This window comes from Symphalangus syndactylus, chromosome 10 (genome assembly GCF_028878055.3).
Source record: "Symphalangus syndactylus isolate Jambi chromosome 10, NHGRI_mSymSyn1-v2.1_pri, whole genome shotgun sequence".
Classification (NCBI taxonomy): Eukaryota; Metazoa; Chordata; class Mammalia; order Primates; family Hylobatidae; genus Symphalangus; species Symphalangus syndactylus.
In genome coordinates, this window is record NC_072432.2 from 49,803,439 (window position 1) to 49,825,651 (window position 22,213).

Genomic DNA, 22,213 nt, shown 5'->3' on the forward strand with positions numbered 1-22,213 from the left:
ATTATGCAAACTGGGATTGTCATATTACTATTAATTTTACTTCATATGTTCCCTTTTTAAACTTTGTATTTGTTACTTGTTAAGCTTTTGCAGAAGTACGATTTCTTTTTCTTTTTTTTTTTTTTTTGAGACAGAGTCTCACTCTGTCGCCAGCTGGAGTGCAGTGGCACGATCTTGGCTAACTGCAACCTCTGCCTCCTGGGTTCAAGCGATTCCCCTGCCTCAGCCTCCCGAGTAGCTGGGACTACAGGAGTGCACCACCATGCCTGGCTAATTTTTTGTATTTTAGTAGAGATGGGGTTTCACCATGTTCGCCAGGATGGTCTCAATCTCCTGACCTTGTGATCCACCTGCCTTGGCCTCTCAAAGTGCTGGGATTATAGGCGTGAGTCACTGTGCCCCACGCCTGGCAAGAAGTATGACTTCCAACAGAATAATGCCAGCCTAGCACTTTGAGTTATAATAGACAAAATAAAACTTAATTATGGACTCCAGGTATACTTAGCCTGAGAGCCACTCCTTTTAAACCTCCCTTATTGCTCAAATGTGGCTTAAAGGGTTTTGACACTGACTCTAGCTGCCATTTACTCTCTTCAACGTGGAATCAGACCACCAAACCAGAATGGGTCCATCCTGGCACCGAGGAACAATCAAATCCTTAGTATGGTAAGGACATACTCAGAGCGGATAACAGAAAAAAACCGTCTAACTACAGGATGATTGATCAATGATGTTTTCAGAGAAAGATCTTAATCAAAAAGGGGAAATCTGAAAGTTGTCAGAATCAAAATGGAGTAATTGGCGCTAACAAAAATCATGACAAACAGATCTGGAGAAGGCTATGAAGACAGGGTTCTTGCGCATAAATATTTGATAACAAAAACTATCACAAAAGACTCTGCAAAAACTGCAACCTTGCACAAAGGCCACTGCAACCTTACAAAAAAAAAATACTTCTGTGAGGACATCTGTCCAGCAACTGCTTGACCAATGTCAGACTGGAGTCACTTTTGTTATTGATGCTGGTAGCCAAAGATCATTATCTTAAAACAACGATGTCTTTTTTCAAAAAAAAACTTTTGTTTTCCGTTACCTCCCTGAATATGTATGTTAGTTTACTATGTCACATATATTCCCACTGCAATGCCCTGTATCTGAATAAATATCATTTTCCTTTAGAGATCTTCTCTCCGTTTATTATGTAAGTTGACAACGCTCAGCTATAAATGGCAACACCAAGAGATGAAACCAAGTCCATCTGCCGTGGAACCCGGCTTAGTCCATTTTAACATTAGGCAGGAAGGTCTGTGAAGAAATGCTAGGAGCAGAATGATGCAAAAAGTGCAGTTGTGAAGTGAACAAAGGGTACATTTGTTTTAAGGAAACCAGCCTATGGTATATAGCTGGGCTGTTAGAAAAACTGAAGGGGCACACCAAGGGCCATTGTAGAGTCAATGGTTCAGCTCTTTAGATCAGCACAAAACCAACCATTTTCAATTTCAGGAAACCAAGGTTCAAATGTTGTTTTGGAGAAACAAACCCTCACTATTGACCCTTGAAAGAGTTAAGAAACATTAGGCCATCTCAAAATGTTGCCAAAATCTTGCAACATCTATTCTTATCGATTGTTTCGGCTTATGTAACTGTAGGTGAAGTCATACACCCTCTTATCCAAGGCACCGATCTCTCCTGTAGTCTTACTGACGGATGCTTTTTGATGTTTTCTAGCTCCATATATTCTGACCTTTTATGATGCATAGGAAAAGAGATCCAAGCACAGGACTAATTACCACTTCTATTTGAGTGAGCTATCTTTTTATTTCAATGTATTATTACAAAATATATTGATTTACATGTATGCATTTTCCTTTTTTTTTTTTTTTGAGACAGGGTCTCACTCTGTTACTCAGGATGGAGTGCAGTGGTATGAACATGGCAACACAGCTCACTGCAGTCTTGATCTACTGGGCTGACACGATCCTCCTGCCTCAGCCTCCCATTTAGCTAGGACCACAGGCGTGTACACTGCACTTGGCTAAGTTAAAAAAAAAAATTTTTTTTTGTAAAGATGGGGTCTCACTTTGTTTGCCCAAACTAGTCTTGCACTCCTGAGCTCAAGCAGTCCTCCTACCTCAGCCTCTCAAAGTGCTGGAATTATAGGCATGAGCCACCGTGCTCAGCCTACATGCATTTTTAACTTAGGAAGTGGTATTGTATTATATATCTCCTCCTGGGTTTTACATTTTTCCACTCAATGTTTATGTATTTAAAACTCATCTATGCCACTTAGCCTACATTTAAGCCAATGCTGCTCACCGAGGTATTAGACTCCAATATAGACACCCACCACATTTTACCTGTCCATTCTCCCAAGGATGAGCACCCAGATAGATAGCCTCCAGCTCTTTGTCACCCAGAGCTGTACAGAGCTGTGATACAGCAAGCATCTATGCACATGTTCCCATATAGCCCTGTGTGAACATTTCTTTGGGCTATATACCTGGAGCAGAATTGTTGGATCATAGAATATATATTTTCTTTTCCCTTTTTTTTTGAGAGAGGGTCTCTCTGTGTCACCCAAGCTGGAGTGCAGTGGTGCAGTCATGATCAAGTGATCCTCCTATCTCAACCTCCAAAGTAGCTGGGACCATAGGCATGTGCAACCATAGCTGGTTAATTTTTTAAAAAACTTGTTGTAGAGACAGTGATATGGTTTGGCGGTATCCCCACCAAAAATCTCATCTTGAATTGTAATCCTCATAATCCCCATGTGTCAAGGGCAGGACCAAGTATGGAGATAATTAGATTATGGGAGTGGTTTCCCCCATGCTGTTCTCCTGACAGTGAGTGAGTCTCATCAGAGCTGATGGTTTTATAAGTGTCTGGAATTTCCCCTGCTTGCACTCATTCCATCCTGCTGCCATGTGAAGAAGGTGCCTTCTTCTCCTTTGCCTTCTGCCATGATTGTAAGTTTCCTGAGGCCTCCCCAGCCATGGGAAACTGTGAGTCAATTAAACATCTTTCCTTTACAAATTACCCAGTCTCGGGTATTTCTTCATAGCAGTGTGAGAATGAACTAATACAGACGAGGTCTCACTATGTTGTCCAGGCTGGTCTCAAACTCCTGGGCTCAAGTGATCCTCTCGCTTTGGCCTCCCAAGGTGCTATGATTATAGGAGTGATGCTCAGCCTCCTATCTCACTTTTTAATAGCTTTTATGAAGTATAATTCATCTACCATATAATTCACTCATTTAAAGTGGATAATTCAATAGTTTAAAATATATTCACAGGGTTGTGCAACTGTCACCACAATCAATTTTAGAACATTTTCATCACTCCCCCCAAATCCAGTATCCATGAATATTTACTCCCTATTTCTCCCCAAACTCCCAGACTCCTCAGCCTAGACAACCATGAATCTACTTCCTGTGTCTACAGATTTTCCTATTCTGAGCATTTCATATAAATGGAAGCGCACAACATGTGGCCTTTTGAAACCGGTTTCTTTTAATTAGCATAATGTTTCAAGGTTCTTCCATGTCATAGCATGCATCAGTACCTTATTTCTTTTTTTTTTTTTTTTTCTTTTGTTGAGATGGAGTTTCACCCTGTCACCCAGGCTGGAGTGCAATGTTGCAATCTTGGCTCACTGCAACCTCCACCTCCTGGGTTCAAGCCATTCTCCTGCCTCAGCCTCATAAATAGGCATGTGCCACCACACCCAGCTAATTTTTCTATTTTTAGTAGAGATAGGGTTTCACATGTTGGCCAGGCTGGTCTCGAACTCCTGACTTCAAGTGACCTGCCTGCCTCAGCCTCCCAAAGTGCTGGGATTACAGGTGTGAGCCACTGCACCCAGCCTTTTATTCCTTTTTATTGCTGAATAATGTTCCATCCTATGACTGTATCACATTTTCTTTATCCATTCATTGGTTGACAGACATTTGGGTTGTTTGCACTTTTTGGCTTTATGGATAATCTGCTATGTGCATTCACGTCCAGTTGTCTCTTGGTATCTGTGGGGAACTGGTTCTAGGGCCACCACGGATACTAAAATCCAAGGATACTCAAGTCCCTTAGTATTTGCATATAAACTACACACATCCTTTGGTCTACTGTAAATCATCTCTAGATTACTTATAATACCTCATACAATGTAAATGCTATGTAAATACTTGCATATTCTATTTTTAATTTTTATTACTGTTTATTGTATCATTTTTTAATGCCCCATCAGCTTTCAGGATATGATTATTTTTTATCTTTTTCCCCTAAATATTTTTGATCCATGGTTGAATGCAAGGATGTGGACTTCATGGACGTAGAGGGCCAAGTGTACATGGTTTTACAGAGATGTGTATTTGTTTTAATTTCTCTTGAGTATATACCTAGGAACAGATGGGTCAAATAGTAACTCTATGTTTAATGTTTTGTATATTGCCAAACTGTTTTCCACAGTGGCTGTACCATTTTGTATTCTCACCAGCAGTATATGAGAATTTCTCCACATCCTTGCCTACACTCATGTGAAGAGGAAAAGCAAACAGTTTTTTCTCTTTACTCACACACTCAACGTAGAATACTTCTGTGACCAGATATGTAAAGGTATTTCCTGACACACCAACTTCTCTAGTGGACACCAACTGGGTGTCCACTAGAGAATTCAATTCAATTCAATTCTGACACTATCTAACTTTAGATAGTATCAGATCCCACAGGCTGTTTCCCACAAGACTGCCCCCAACTTCCGACACCAATCCAAGTAGGTTGTCACCTACACTTCTGACCAATGGGCTATAAAATCCCCCAACACCTTTTCCAGAGTTTGGTGGGTAGAGCTGAAAGTTTCAACCCTCTAATCACTTGGTCTTTCTAGTGACCAGTCCCATCCTGAGGCTATCTCAGAGCTCCACCCTAGATAAAAAATATCAAAGGTTTTAGGTACTCTGTGACAGGAACTGGAGACAAAGACCAAAAATATTTCGTATTATACTACAATTTGTTAATGTCCATTTTAAAAAATTACAGCCATCCTTTTAGGTGTGAAGTGGTGTCTCACTGTAATTTTTATTTGCATTTCCCTAATGACTAATGATGCTGCATCTTTTTGTTAGGTTATTGGCAATTTATATATATTCTTTGGAGAACTATCTATTCAGGTTCTTCCCCATTAAAAAAATTTTTTTGGCTGGGCGCAGTGGCTCACGCCTGTAATCCCAGCACTTTGGGAGGCCAAGGTGGGTGGATCACGATGTCAGGAGATCGAGACCATCCTGGCTAACACGGTGAAACCCCGTCTCTACTAAAAATACAAAAAAAATTAGCCAGGCATGGTGGCGGGCGCCTGTAGTCCCAGCTACTCAGGAGGCTGAGGCAGGAGAATGGCATGAACCTGGGAGGTGGAGCTTGCCGTGAGCCGAGATGGTGCCACTGCACTCCAGTCTGGGTGACAGAGCAAGACTCCATCTCAAAAAAAAAAAAATTTTTTTTTAGAAACAGGGTCTCACTGTCACCCAGGCTGGAGTGCAATGGCGTTATCATAGCTCACTGCAGCCTCAACCTCCCAGGCTCAAGCCGTCCAAGTAGCTAGGACAACAGGCATGCGCCACTATACCCGGCTATTTTTTTTTTTTTTTCTGGTAGAGATTGGGGTCGGGGGATAGGGAGTCTCACTGTGTTGCCCAGGCTGGTCTTGAACTCCCGGGCTCAAGTGATCTTGATGCCTTGGCCTCCCAAAGTGTTGGGATTACAGGCGTGAGCCACAGAGTACAGCCACCAGTACAGCCATTTTTTCTTTGAGCTATTTGTCTTTTCATTACTGAGTTGCAAAAGTTCTTTATATGTTCTGAATACAAGCCCCTTATCAGATATATGATTTACAAATATTTTCTTGGGCTAATTGCCTCTTAGCTTCAATATAAAAAATGGAACAGTATGTGAAGGCCAAAACAACTTCATCTTAGACGGGAGGTCAGAGTAACTCCATCTTGGATGGTAATCCGCCATGTTGACTTCAGATTAACCTCAGTTCTGGGAATGCCTCTGAGATGTCCAGTTCATCTATTGTCCCTTGTGTGAGAGCATGTACTTACCATCAATCCTGCCCTCAGGGAAAATTCCTACCTATTCCCTCTGAAGCCAGCATGCCCCTCACCTCTGGTATATAAACCCTGGGTCTGGGAGGTAATAGTGTGGGGATCTGCCATCTTTTTTCACTGCCTCTGGTGACATAGACATGGCTTCTGTTCATAAGTCTCCATTAAATGCTTCCTTCTAAGAAACTGGATTTGTCCACCTCTTTCTTTGACTTCTCAGCTTCCTCGGATTTTGTGGTAGGTTTAAATAGACTGCCCACCACAAAAAAACCTGCCACCACTACTTACAGGATACTCCTGGGTAGATGTAGATTGGATTGACAAGGAGTGGAAGAAATTTTGAAAGCAGATTCTAGATTGGTTGTGAATTCAGTTCAACTAATTTCCCACACTAATGAACACTACCTATGTACAAGCTATTTTAAGCCCATAGAGAAGTTGCAAGAAGGTTGCAATCACAACATAAAGGAGTAAAGTGGAGACTGCTAACATTGCAAAATACTATAAGTAGAAATTATTTTAAAATGTCAGTATCTCTAAGGCCTAGCAAATGCTCGGCACAACACCTAGTCCACAAACGTTTGCTCAATATAACTAAGCTAAGATAAGAAATAACTGTATGGGCCAGGCGTGATGGCTCATGCCTGTAATCCCAGCACTTTGGGAGGCTGAGGTGGGCGGATCTCTTGAGGTCAGGAGTTTAAGACCAGCCTGACCAACATGGTGAAACTCCATCTCTACTAAAAATACAAAAGTAGCCGGGCGTGATGGCACATGCCTCTAACCCCAGCTACTCGGGAGGCTGAGGCAGGAGAATCGCTTGAACCCAGGAGGCAGAGGTTGCAGTGAGCCAAGATCGCGCCATTGCACTCAAGCCTGGGCAACAAGAGTGAGACTCCATCTCAAAAAACAAACAAACGAACAAACAAAAAACTACATGGCAGAAAATTGAAAGTAACACAGAAATATAGACATCTGCTAGTATTGTGGCTGTCTAAATCAACCCTTGAATTGGAATAGGGGCAGAAGATGAGAAAAGTGGGGGCAAATGACAAAGAAAGAAAGAGAGATGAAAGGAAGGACTTTAAGAACATATCAAGGAGACCTGTGGTAAGATAAAGAAAACGTGGTGGGCAAAGCCAGGTTGACATGTGCTTCCAGGGATTAAGAATTTTTAAAAGCCAGGTGCCATAGCTCACACTTGTAATCCCAGCACTTTGGGAAGTCCAGGTAGGCGGATTGCTTGAGCCTAGGAGACCAGCCTGGGCAACATGGCGAACCACATCTCCATAAAATATGAAATTTTGCTAGGCATGGTGGTGCTCACCCATGGTCCCAGATACTTGGGAAGCTAAGGTGGGAGGATCACTTGACCTTGGGAGGTTGAGGCCGCAGTGAGCCGAGATCACACCGCTGCACTCCAGCCAGAGTGAGACCCTGTCTCAAAAAATTTATGTATTTTTAAAAACACTCACATAGATAAAGTCAGGTGAGCTCTTTTTAGACCAACAATTAAGGCTTCAGTGGATCCGAGGTTTCTTACTTGCCCCACTGTTCTCTGCCACACAATGTTTAATGTAGACAACAGAAAACATTGAAGGATATAAAAGGCCTAATTTTTCCCTAAGTAGGTAAAGAAGAAAGCAACAGAAACCATGCCATGAAGTGAGAACAGAAGTAGTGAGATTAATTTTAAATTCTATTTTCTTTTCTGCTTTCATGACTCAGCTAGGCCCACAAATGACCCTTGGAATTTTCTGATAGTGGCCAACTTTGCATGGTGTTTGCTTGATATAATTTCCCACTGGACAGTCCTCAATGTAGTAGAGGACTCAAGGAAACCAAAGATTCTTGATTCATTCATTCACTCACTCACTAATTTATCTAACCAATATATATTGAGTACTTGGGCTCTGCTCTAGGTGCTATGGATGCAATAATTTATAAAATGAAGATCCACCCCTCCCGCTAGTCTGAGGAAAGGCAGACATAAATAAATACATAAATGAGTAAATATCTGAGGCTAAGTGCTCTGAAGATGGGGATTGGCAAGGGAATAGATGGTAAGGGGAGCTGTTTTAGGCAATGATCAGGGAAGATCCCTCTAATACAATTATCAGTGACCAGAGATCTGAATGAAGCAAGACAGTGGTCCCTGTAGCTGTCTCTTTTTTTTTTTTTTTGAGACGGAGTCTTGCACTGTCGCCAGGCTGGAGTGCAGTGGGGCGATCTCGTCTCACTACAACCCCTGACTCCCTGGTTCAAGCGATTCTCCTGCCTCAGCCTCCCAAGTAGCTGGGATTACAGGCGCAGGCCACCATGCCCAGGTAACTTTTGTATTTTTAGTAGAGACGGGGTTTCACCGTTGGCCAGGCAGGTCTTGAACTCCTGACCTCGTGATCTGCCCGCCTCGGCCTCCCAAAGTGCTGGGATTACAGGCATGAGCCACTGTGCCTGGCCTGTAGCTGTCTCTTATAGAGGCAAAGGGACTCACAGCAGAACCGCCCTGGGGAGAGTAGAAGACAAAGTCAGAATAGGAGCCAGGAATAAATATACAACATTGTTTGCCTTAACACCGAACATTTTCTCTTTATATCCTTGGCCGAGTGTGGTAGCTCATGCCTATAATTTCAGCACTTTGGGAGGCCAAGGTGAGAGGATCACTTGAGCCCAGGCGTTAAAGACCAGCCTTGGCAAAACGGCAAGACTCCATTTCTACAAAAAAAAAAAAAAAAAAAAACAAAAAAAACCAGTTTATCCTTTTAGGAAAGGGGATGCAAAGATGTGTAGTAGCTACCACCTGGCCTAGCAATTCCATTTGTAGATAAATATCCAAAATCACGAAATCGTGTGTCTGTGCCAACACCTATATAAGAATGTTTATAGCAGCATTATTCATAATAGCTAAGAAGTGGAAACAACCCAAATGTCCATCAACTGATGAACAGATAAACAAAATGTAATATATACCATTAAAAAAAATGAAAATGCAGAATAGAACTTCACTAAACACAATGTCATGGGTGAGCAACGTCTATCTGGACCAGTGGTGTGTGTGTAAAATAATTTACCAAGGCAGTTGTAGATAAAGAAAGGCAGATTTATTAGAGAAAGTATAAAAATATGTTGCCAGGGAGCAACTGGTAGAATCAGCAGAAGAAGAGCTGACTGTCAGGAAACAAAGGCTTGCTGGAGATTTTATAGACAGTGTTTATGCTGTATGCTCAAGAGGGCTCTGTGCAGTACTGATAATGCCAAGGTTACGGTGAGCTAACTTGAAGGTGTCTGCTGATAGCTGGGTGCGGGATGATGGTGAGTTATTGGTGTAGAAGGGCTATGTGTCCTGGACCATGAAGAAAGGCAGACTTATAGCTTATCCGCTTTCTCTTTTTGCTTTCCCTCGGTCCCACCAACCTAACTCCTTTTCTCTAATGAGGACTCCACACATATGTATAAGCGATCATTTGTCTTTAATAAGGTACCAAAAACTTGCTTTCTCATAGCAGAGTAGTCAGGATAGTTGTTCTTCTTACATGGTGCCAGACTTCCGAGAGGCAGGGAGTGGAAGTTGCTAGTCCTCTAAAAGGTTAGGGATTACTTCACTGTATTTTATTTGTCAGAGCATTCACAGTCAGCTCAGATTCAAGAGTACAGAAATAGAATTCACCTCTTGATGGAGGAATAGTACGTGAGCAGAAGAAGGAAAGAACTGGAGATAAGCTATCACAAAGATAGAATGGGTTGGGGAGCTAGAAAACAGATTTAATATGTCAGGAGCTGCTAACAACTGAAGATCAATCTAGAATTAAAGTAATTAAAATTCAGATATGCATGATAGTGGATGGAATTGTTGGTCTCAAACCTTCACCCTCCATGCATCCACACACTTGTCATATGGAGAGTATACTTCCCTGCCTCTTGATTTTGGGCTTAGCCATATTGTATTCTTTATCTATTGCTGCATCCCAAACCATCCCCAAATTTAGTGGCTTAAAACAACTATGCAACAATTCTGCAGGTTGGATAGGGGTTCTTTTGCTGCTCTCACCTGGGTTCCCTCATGAAGTTACATCCAGCTATTGGGTCAGCTGAGAGCTGAGCTAGGAAATTGGGATGCTTGGGCCTCTCTCCATGTGGGCTTTCATCCACAAAGAGGTTAATCTGAGCTGGGCTTCCTAATCCTCCTGTCTTGGCTGTAGCATTCCAAGAGGGTGTGAATGGGACTGCAAGGGTCTTATTAGACTATGGCTTACAAGCCATAAATTTCACTTCTGCTACATTCTATTGGTCAAAGCAAGTCACAAGCTCATATTCAAGGGGCAAGGAATACATGCAGGGGGAGAAAACTCTACCTCTTGATGGGAGGAACTGAAGTTGATTTATAGTCATGTTGAATCTACTACATATTGATGGCAGCAGTGTGCCATCTGGAGCAGTGGCTGCAGCAAGGAGGCACAGCTGGGGCTGCATGCTCCATAAAGCTGGCGGGAGCTGAGGACAAATGAGGGACCCAATCCTTCCAAGTTGGGGCAGGAGCTTCCTGTGTGCGACTGTCACCACCCAAGCCACAGCTATGGACCCAGGCATCCCTGTGCTCTTGGGGCCTGGGAACTAGGCAGGAGCCCCACCCTCCTGGGCACAGCTGCATCTTTTCCAACCGTGGCTGCAGACCCAGGCCTCCTGTTCCAAGGAGCAAGAAGGAGCCCCACTCTCCCAGTACAGCTGCAGCCACCCAAACGGGCTGTGGACCCAGGCATCCCTGCACTCTTGGGGGTCCTGGAAGGCCACCCTTGCCCTCACAGGCTCGGAAATGCCTGCTCCCACTGCCTGGTTTCTCCCTGCTGTTGGTGCCTGCTCTGATCTCAGAACAAAGTCAGGGCCAAACCCGAGTGCTCTCACAGCCAGGCTGGGTGTCCACACGCTTGGGGCAATGTTGACACACCAGCCCCCTGCTGCCTTGGCCCCCTCCAGATTTTGGGTGCTGACAAGCATAGGAGGGAAGCTGAAGTGGGGGGATGCTGAAAGCAGGTTGGCAATGGCCTGAATGCACCCCTTGGCACCTACAGCCTGGGTGCCATGAACAGCAGCAGGACACAAACATCAGGACAACTAGCTGCAGAGAGGAGCTACCCACTCCACGGTCTCCTCTGAGCTATTGTCACTCACCTCTTCATCTTGCTCACCCTCTACTTGTCTGCATACCTCATTCTTCCTGAGTGCAGGACAAGAACTTGGGACCCATCAAATGAGGCTAAGAGTTGTAATGCAAACAGGACTGAGACATGCCCCTTGCTCACAATGTTGTGGGCAAAGAGAAGGAAAGAAGAGGTGCAGCTCTTTGGGGAGCCCAAACTTGGGAGCCCTCCGATCCAGGACTGTGATTCCCTCTTTAGGGCCCTGAAATTCCTGGCATCTTCAAGCTTCTGAGTGCCACCATGTTCCTAGTGCCAGCTGTGGAAGCTGCTTGTGGTGTACCTGGTCCAGCCACAGCCTTGCAGGGTGCCAGCACCCGTGTTGCCCCTGCCCGCTGCAGCAGGGGCATGTCTGACTGTGCAGTGGTCGGACACTATGCTTGCCCACACACCCTTCACCGCTCCATGCAGTATCCCTTGGCAGGCATGGGATTCAGGCCAGTAGCATGAGCCAAGAGCAGCCTACCAGGCCAAGTGAGTGGAATGAACCTAGCGGGCCTGAGCAAACTCAGGCAAAGGCACAACTGGCCAGATAGGTTTCTGCTGAAAAAAGTGACACCCCAAAGATCCCATAACGATATGTGACTCCTTTTGGCCAATGGCATGCAGACATCATGACAATGTGCCCAGTTCCAGGTTTAGGTGTTAAAATCCCTTGAGTGCTTCCTCTCAATCTCTTATGTTCTGCCATCATCACAAGAACAGGCCTCGGGTATCGTACTTGTTCAAGAAGAATGAGACATGGAGGGCAAAGTTGATTCAGCCAAGCTGCAGCCCTGCAGTGAGATGCAGAGTTGCCCAGCTAAGTTAAACCCAGATCAGCTAAACCCCAGCTCAGCTGTAGAAGAACATAATAAATGGTGTTGTTTTAAGCTAAATGGATGAAAAAAAAATCCTCTTTTTTCTTTTCTTTTTTCCTGAGACAAGGTCTTGCTCTGTCACCCTGGCTGGAGTACAGTGTCATGATTATGTCTTACTGCAGCCTTGAACTCCTGGCTCAAACAACGTCCCCTCCTTACCCCTGACTACAGGTATGTGCCACTTGTAGTGGCCACCTCGATTTTTTTTGGTAAAGACAGAGTCTTACTATGTTGCCCAAGTTGGTCTCGAACTCCTGACCTCAAGTGATTCTCCCACCTTGGCCTCATCAAGTGCTAGGATTATCAGCATGAGCCACCACACCCGGCCTGCAACTGGACAAATTATAATGCTAACCCTCAAATGGCTCAAAGATTGGGCATAAAACCCAAATCAGCCCCATCAGAATTTTTTTCTTTTTTTCTTTTTTTTTTTTTTTTTGAGACAGAGTCTCTCTCTGTCGCCCAGGCTCGAGTGCAGTGGCGCAATCTCCGCCTCCCAGGTTCACACCATTCTTCTGCCTCAGCCTGCCTAGTAGCTGGGACTACAGGCGCCTGCCATCATGCCTGGCTAATTTTTTGTATTTTTAGTAGAGACGGGGTTTCACCCTGTTAGCCAGGGTGGTCTTGATCTCCTGACCTCGTGATCTGCCCACCTTGGCCTCCCAAAATGCTGGGATTACAGGCGTGAGCCACGGCGCCTGGCCCAGAATTTTTTTTCTAAGAATCCCTCTCCTCCAAAGCCAGCCATAAAATGTAGAAACACTATTCTAACTTTCCCTTGCCTTTCTGTGTGGGAGCTGGCCATAAAAATATTCTCTGACCTATCTTGTCTGATAGCAGGTCATACAACCCTCATTCCAGAAGGGTGCTGTCCTATACCCAAGAGAAAGGAATGCCATGCAGAGACCCAGAAGAATCTGAACAAATAGGCCTTGCTGGGTTTCCCTACTCAATCTATCACCATTAGATCATTCTCTTTTTGTCCAATCACATTTCTACATGGCAGTCCATTTTTCATCAAACCTAAACATAAAAATAAACAGTTTTCTTTGGGTCTTTGGCTTTCATTTCTGAAGCCTTCCATGTCACAAAAAACTTTGATTAGATAAATTTTTTGCACCTTTCTCTTGTTTGTCTTTTGTTATAGGAGTGTCAGCCACAAATCTTATGATGAATGAGAAAAGGTATCACATATTTTCATCCCTGTGCAGGGCTATTATGGTTCCCCATGTTCACCAGAGACCCAGCTTCCTCCCTGGAAGGAAGATGGCACTGCTCTGCCATCTCGACTATGTCACTTCATGATCCAAGATGATCCTCAAGTTCCAGGACAGCAGTGACAGAAAGGTATGCCTGCATCCTTGTGTTGTGGCTTTCTGGAAGTTCACATATATCTACTTATATCTTATCAGCATTGAAGTTAGCAGTACGGCCAGACTAATTATAGGAAAGGTTATAAAACAACCTTATATTCTGGTCAGCAATGTGCCTACATAAGAATCAGGGTTCTGTTACTAAGGAAGAAGCATAAAATGGAAATCAGATTAGACATTTAGCTGTCCATACTACAATATGTAATGGATCTCACCTCCTGGGAGCAACTATGTTAGTTTCTCAATAATGACTACACTAGTATGTCTATTGATCTCTTTCAGCTCTGATCTATCCATTCCTATTTTCAGCAGCTTTGTATTTTCAAATTTTCTCATATAAATCTCATAATTTTTCATGTTCAGTACCTGTACAACTAAGATTTGTAAATTCCTTTAAGATGGCAAATATGTTTATATATATAACATTGCACAGGACCCACTGTGGCTGCTAAATGATGACTGAAGTCAATTATTAAGACAGTTCACCTTTCCTTATTCTCTTTCTTTTAGAAAATAGGCTAGGCATGGTGGCTCATGCCTGTAATCCCAGCACGGGGAGGCTGAGGCAGTCCGATTACTTGAGGTCAGGAATTTGAGACCAGCCTGTCCAAAATGGTGAAACCCTGTCTCTACTAAAAATACAAAAATTAGCCAGGCATGGTGGCGCACGCTTGTAATCCCAGCTACTCGGGAGGCTGAGGCATGAGAATTGCTTGAACCCGGGAGGCAGAGATTGCAGTGAGCCAAGATCATGCCACCGCACTCCAGCCTGGGGAACAGAGCGAGACTCAGTCTCAAAAAAGAAAAGAAAAGAAAAAAAAAGAAAATACATTAATAAAGAAAATCTTAATATAAGTTCTAGTCTTATTGAATAACATGTCATTACTTGATTCTTTCCTGGTACATGAAATGGCCAGAAACTTATCCTTTATATACAGTGTATTTCATTTGTGGAATGTATCAAAACAGAAATCTAACTTTTGTTAAAGTAATTAATGTCTTTTAAACAGAGATTATTCAGAACATCTTTTTTTGTTTGTTTTTTTAAGAGATGCGGGTCTCACTCTGCCACTCAGGTTGGAGTGCAGTGGTGCGACCATAGCTCCCTACACTCTAAGTTCTGGGCTCAAGTGATCCTACTGCCTCAGCTGCCTCCCAAAGCACTTCGATTGCAGACATGAGCCACCATGCCTGGCCCAGAACATCCTTAAAATGTAACCTTGATGAACTATGTACAGAGAGGCAATGTAGTAAGACAATATACCTTGGAGACTAAGGGGCCTAGGTTAAAATCCCTGCTGTTCCACTGTATGGCCTAAGGCAAGTCATTAACTTTGTGCCTCAAAATTTCCTCATCTGTAACATTGGGATAGTACTATCTACATCAAAGGGCTACTGTGTGGATATATGTAAGGTTTCTGTAAAAATTGACATTGAATAGATGTTAATGGTGGGCAAAGACGTTTACAGGAAGAATATATAAACTATCAATCAGTTCAGCTTTCATTTTCTATTTTTGAGAGGTAAATAGCACAGTAGTTAGGAATATAAACTGTGGAGCCAAATTGCAAGGATTCATATCCCAGCTCCATCATTTACAAGCTGTGTGACCTCAGGCAAGTTACTTAATCTCTCTCTCTGTGCCTCATCTGTAAAATGGGGATGACAATAATAACACTGGCCCTTCCCTTAGCGCTAATGTAAGGATTAAGTGAGTTGATACATGTAGAACATTTAGAACAGTGCCTAGACAGAGGAAGCATTTGTAAGGGTTAGTGTCATGGTTAATTTTATTTGCCAATTTGGCTAGGCCAAGTTTCTCTAATACTTTGTCCAACGCCAGTCTAGCTGTGAAGGTATTTTCAGATGGGACTAATATTTAAATCAGTAGACCTCATCTGGAAGATTATCCACCATATGGGGGTAGCCCTCAACCAATCAGTTGAAGTCTTTAAGAGAAAAAGACTTAAGTCACCCAAAGAAGCAGGAATTCTACCTGCTCCATGGCAGGAACAGCCCATGAAAGAGTTTGAATACCAGCCTCAGAAGTTTAGGAATTTTTTTTCCCCTACTGGAAATGGGGAGCTAGTGAAACTTTGTGAAATAATGTCGTAAGATGAAAAGAGTATCAAAAGGTGTTGGATTCGTTAGGAGGAGGGAGAAACTAGGGAAAGAGAGAACAGGTAGAAAATAGTACAGCCTGGCATTATACAGGGGTATCCAGTTTGTTACTGGAAGAGCAATGAGCATCTTTTCCCTTACTCTTTACATTGAAACATATTTCAGGCCATACAGAGGTCCCTCATGTGGGCAGCCTGCTGTCCCTCTCTTGGTCCCCTTCCTGTTTTTCCTTTGCTGTAATTCTCCTTCCTCCCAGATTCCAGCTTCCTATCACTTCGTATGGTCTATGAGAAGACAGGGTAGGGTTAGGGAACATCATTTTTGCTGTCATTTACAACCTGGGTAAGGTCTTTCCTGGTTTCCCTGTGGGAGAACAACTGTGGATTCTTATTTCCTTATATTAAAGTATATTCAAGAAAACAGATCTCTCTTGCACATTTCTCATAGCACAAAATTTGAATTTTTAAACTTTTTCTGGAGTATTTTTGCATATAAAATCTAGATTGCCCAAAGCCACAATAACTTATAAAACTGGCCCTGGTTTAAGGTCTGTATCTAACACTGCTAGGGAAAGAAACATAGTTGGTTCCTTTCCCAGAGTATGTCAATTAGCTGGAAAAATAATACTTTCTTTTCTGCCATTGGAAGAGAAACTGACCAATAGAAAAGCAGTTCAGCACCTACACCCACGCTGTACAAAATAAGGCAGTGTGTTTGTACGTGCATTTGGTTGCTTGACAACCAGTGACAAACAGGCTTTTCATCATCTCTTACAATGTTACCTTGATATTCCAAACTCTAATATAAAAGAGACTCAGAAGAGAGCAATGAGTTTAGAAAACTGGACTTCATTTCCAATAGGATATAAGCATACACACTTCCAGCATTACAGATTTCAAAGACAAAGGCAGTTTCTCTTAATACTGCGTGCATTATTGTGTTGTTCGGCTTGGATAAAACTAGTTATTTATACATTCACTTCATTCCACTGACAAGAAAAATATTTATTGAATATTCTTTATAGGGATTACAAGGGAATTTTTGGCCTGTTTCAGCCATATCCTAATAGCAGTGCATTGGCAGATATTACTTGGCAATAAACATTGACTTTTAGATTATCCAAGGTATAATTTTCACTGTGTTATTATGCACAGTTCCCCACAGCTAGAAGGATACAACATTAATTTAAATGTGTTTGTATGTTGCTTTATAGGGTTCTCAATTTTTTAAACTGCATATTTATAGGCTTCTTCAATGCACTGTAAAAGCTTCAAAGAATAATAACACTGCTTATTTTTATGGGACACTTATGTTCTCTACCTAATTGATTTCTGGCAGTGATTATGTAGGTTAGCCAGGGCAGGTTATATTTAGTGCTATTTTACAGATAATGAAACAGGCACAGGAAATTGGGTATTTGCCTGAGGACCCACATGGGTCAAAAGCAATGTTAGCTCTGAAGGGCTTCAGATTCAAATATAAGGAATGTTTTCTATGTTTTCAAGATACGTCTTGAATTAGAAACTTGTTTTCTCTTTCTCCATTGTTTCTTGGTAGCTTTGTATAATATTCAACCACACTGAATAACACTATACTTTTTCACTTGTAGCATTCATCATGCATAGTTGCCTACCTTCAAATTTTCCTTCCAATTTTCATGAAAGCAGAGACCATGTTTATATTGTTCATTTATTGCCATGAATTCACAGCCTAACAGTTTCTGATAGATAGTATGATCTTCATGAATATTTATTTAATAAATGTATGAAAATTTCCCTTAGGCTAAAATTACCCCAAGAACAATTCAAGTAAACAATTTTAAGTTAATTTTAAGTTAGGGTTAATATTTGTATCAGTTGAGATAGGATACATGAAGTTAGGTTAAGATCCAGTAACAAACTACATCAAAGGTTTGTTTCTTGCTCATGTTCCATGGCTATCATAGGCTGGCAGTGGAATTCTCTTCCTTGGAGTCATTCAGGGAGCAGCCATTCTCTGGAACATTGCTGGTTGCAATGGCAGAGGTGAGTGAACCTTGGAGGGTCTTGCACAGGGACATGAAATGCTCACGCTCAAAAATTACCAAATCACCTCCACTCACAATTCATTGACCAGGACAAGTCACAGGTGCCTGCCTTCCCCTGGCACTACTGGCTTGGGTGATGAAGAACAGTAAATATTTAGCAAACAATGTTAATAATGACTATCATATTTCGCTTCCTTGATTTTGAGCATTTGTGCTTTAAATAAAACACAATTTTGTATAACCTTTCTTACAAAATACATTTACAAAATACGATTGTTCTCACAACAGCTCTGATGGGAAACATGCAATTAAAGGCTTGAATAAGGTCAAACAGAATGAATAATAGTCAAATAATCGGAGGTGGAAATGGAAAGACATTTCAAATCTCTGTAGCATTGGTACTGGTCAAAGCTTTTTTTGTGTGTGTGTGTGTAACAGAATCTTGCTCTTTTGCTCAGGCTGGAGCGCAGTGGCACAATCTTGGCTCGCTGCAACCTCTGCCTCCCAGCTTCAAGTGGTTCTCCTGCCTCATCCTCCAGAGTAGCTGGGATTACAGGGGCACACCACCACACCCAGCTAATTTTTGTATTTTTAGTAGAGACGGCATTTTGCCATGTTGGCCAGGCTGGTCTCAAACTCCTGACCTCAAATGATCCACCCTTCTCGGCCTCCCAGCGTGCTGGGATTACAGACATGAGCCACTGCGCCTGGCCTGAAGCTTATTTATTCCAAATTTTTAGAGGTAAATTATACAGGGTAGGGGAAGCAGCAATCATATTTCAAAATAAAATCATTGCTGCAAGTTTAATTGCATCCAAGGACAAGATTTCAAATTCTCTCTCTCTCTCTTTTTTTTTTTTTTTAAAAGAGACAAGGTCTTGCTTTGTTGCCCAGGCTGGAGTGCAGTGGCATGGTCATAGCTCACTGCAACCCCAAACTCCTGGGATCAAGTAATCCTCCCACCTCAGCCTCTCAAGTAGTTGGGACTACAGGCATACACCACCATGTCTGGCTAATCTTTTTTTTTTTGTAGAACAAGAGTCTCACTATCTTGCCCAGGCTGGTCTCGAATTCCTGGCCTCAAGCTATCTTCCTGCCTTGGCCTCCAAAAATGGTGGGATTACAGGGATGAGCTAATGCAACAGACCTAAAAATTCTCTATGTCAGTGTTTTGGCAATTATCCTGGTAACACAGAGAAGGGACATCTGGGCTAGCAATTCAGGAGAGAGCAGCCTGAACTGTGGAAAAAATACATCCTAGTATCCCAGGCCCATGTTTTAGGCATGAGGCCAAAAGTAGCATACAGATACTTTTCTAGAAAATTGCTGATTCTGAGTATACAAAAATGTCCATATCTAATTTTAACAACAAATGATTCATTAGTGAATATTAATAATTCTGCAATTATACATACCACCCACCCATCCAAAGCCCTATGAATTGTTTTGGGTATAATTTTCTGATAGCCAGTGGTTTTCAGCAGATGGTCCAGTTCTTTAAAATATAAACTGAGCTGGGCACAATGGTGCATGCCTGTAGTCCTAGCTACTCCAGTGAGGCGGGAGAATCATTTGAGCCCAGGAGTTCAAGGGTATAGTGCACTATTATCACATTTGTGAATAGTCTCTGCAATCCAGCTTGGGAAACACAGGAAGACCCTGTCTCTAAAAAAAAATAAGTAAATAAAATAAAATATAAACTGAATAAAGAAGTAGCTCAACTTAATGAATGTATGGAGTGCTGTATCCCCTTGATTATTTTGTATATTGTGCAATGATCTGTCCAAATAATGATTTCCTTTACACATTATTCACATTTTTAAAAGCTTTTATTTTAGGTTCTGGGGTACATGAACAGGTTTCTTATACAGATAAACTGCATTTCATGGGGGTTTGGTGTACAAATAATTGTGCATTTTATTTTTTTTTTTTGAGATGGAGTTTGCTCTGTCACCCAGGCTGGAGTGCAGTGGCGCGATCTCAGCTCACTGCAAGCTCCGCCTTCCGGGTTCACGCCATTCTCCTGCCTCAGCCTCCCAAGTAGCTGGGACTACAGGTGCCTGCCACCTTACCTGGCTAATTTGTTGTGTTTTTAGTGGAGACGGGGTTTCACCATGTTAGCCAGGATGGTCTTGATCGCCTAACCTTGTGATCCACCCACCTCGGCCTCCCAAAGTGCTGGGATTACAGGCGTCAGCCACTGTGCCCAGCCTTTTTTTTTTTGAGACAGGGTCTCACTCTGTCACCTAGGCTAGAGTACAGTAGTGAGATCATGGTTCACTGCAGCCTGGACCTCCTGGGCTCAGGTGATCCTCCCACCTCAGCCTCCCGAGTAGCTGGGATCACAGGTATGTGCCACCATGCCTGGCTCATTTTTGTATTTCTTTGTAGAGACCAAGGTTTTGACATGTTGCCCAGGCTAGTCTCGAACTCCCAGCTCAAGTGATCAGCAGCCTTGGCCTCTCAAAGTGCTGGGATTACAAGCATGAGCCACTGTGCTGGCCATGAATTCTTTTTGTAGTGTATTTAGCTATGCTTCAGAGATTCAAAACCCAGAAGCATATAATTCAAAAGAAGTAAACTGCTGGCTTTAATTTTAATGAGCTGTGGTAGCGTGAAATGGTGTGATTTTCAAAGGCAATTTCAAGGACTGTTTTAGTATCAAAGATATTCTTCAGAACAGCCTAAGTGGCTTTGCTTATCATGTGACTGTGGATTCCAGTCAGTTATGGTACAAGGATTTAGCAAAGTCATGATGTTCTCCGATGCTGGGCATGCAAGTGGTTATAAAAAAGGTCAAAACTCGAGGACAATTCAAAATATTTTACACTTCCAAGCTTAAAATTTCCCACATCTTTCTTCTTTCTTGTTACCAAAATTTTTCACATTTGTGAAAGCAAAGTCCTTTATTATCTGCATCAAATTTTGATCCAAATGATTGAGATATTGCAACACATGATACTACATTATTGATGAGCAGATTTTTAAAAACTTAATAGTAACTTAGCTACCAAAATACTCCATCAAATGAAAAGGTCATCACCAAGAGATATGTACTAGAATGCTCATAGTAGCACTATCTATAATGGCTCTAAATGGCAAACTGCCCTAATGTCCATCAGAAGAATGAATTCATAAATTGCAGTATATCCACAGAATGGAAAACAAAATGAATGATCTACAACTGCATACAACAATATGGAAGAATCTCACAAGTGTAATGTTGAGTCCAAGTAGCCAAAAACAAAAGAACACATACTTTATGGCTTTATATATAACAAGTGTAAAGATAGGCAAAACTACCTATGCTGTTGAAAGTCAGCATAGAAACTCCCCTTGGAAGAAGGCAGTGCCTGGAAGGCAGGTTGATGGGGTTCCCAGGTATTAATAATGTTTTGTTCCTTGATCTGGGTGCTGGATACAAAGGTGTTTGCAGACTGTGAAAATTCATTGAGCTGTCTACACTTAGGATATGTGCACTTTTTAAGACACATATTTCAATAAAATTATTATTTTTTTAAAATTCCAGGCCAGGTACAGTGGCTCATGCCTGTAATCCCAGCACTTTGGGAGGCTGAGGTGGGTGGATTGCTTGTGTTCAGGAGTTCAAGACCAGCCTGGGCAACATGGGGAAGCCCCATCTCTACAAAAAATACAAACATTAGCTGTGTATGGTTGAGCGTGCCTGTAGTCCCAGCTACTTTGGAGGCTGAAGTGGGAGGATCACTTGAGCCTGGGAAGCAGAGGTTTCAGTGAGCTGAGATAGCGCCACTGCACTCCAGCCGGGGCAGGAGTAAAACCTGTCTCAAAAAAAAAAAAAAAAAAAAAAGAAAAAAGAAAAAAAATCCGGGAAGTCTATGAAAAGACGTCAATTCAACATAATATTACTCAAGGTTATTACTATAATTCGTGAGCCGTCAATGTGAGTCACTCTCTAACCGGGTTATTAAATGCACTGGATTCAAAACAGTTGTCCCTGGCCTAGAATAAGTAAAATGCCAAATCAAGTTAATTATTTATCTTTAAAATCTCTAATCTCTCTGCTTTTCTCTCCCTTCAGTGATATTGTCGTAGTTTAATCAAAGTCATCTTCCACCTTAAAGTTCATCTGTCATAATCTCCTAATCAGTTTCCCAATAGCTTATTTTAACTGTTCTTTGCACACTAACCAAAGTGATGTAAAGTCTAAACCCAGATCCTTTCACTTCTTTTTTTCGAATGACTCAATAGAAGCCCATTAAATTTAAAATGTAATGCCAACTCCAAGCCCCCGTCTGCCTCATCTCCCTCACATCATGCTGCTCTTTCCCTCCCTCAATATGCTGGAAACACTTTGGCTTTCTTTCTCTTCTTCCAAAACGCCAGGCTGCCCCACCGAGAGACCTTTGTCTGTTGTCCCCTCTGCCCAAAACATTTCATCATTTTATTGGTTCCATGGCTGAATGACTGACGGCTTAAATGCCATCTTATAAGGTTCTCATATAACAACCGTATCTGAAGTTATCCCCGTGTCCACACCATGTCTATTTCTTTCCTTGACATGA

At 42.2% G+C, this 22,213-nt stretch overlaps 1 protein-coding gene across 1 annotated transcript in view; it reads right to left on the reverse strand.

The window, feature by feature from the left end:
• Positions 1 to 22,213, reverse strand: part of LOC134731511 (uncharacterized) — a 76,457-nt gene that overhangs the window by 52,453 nt on the left and 1,791 nt on the right. The window lies entirely within an intron of this gene.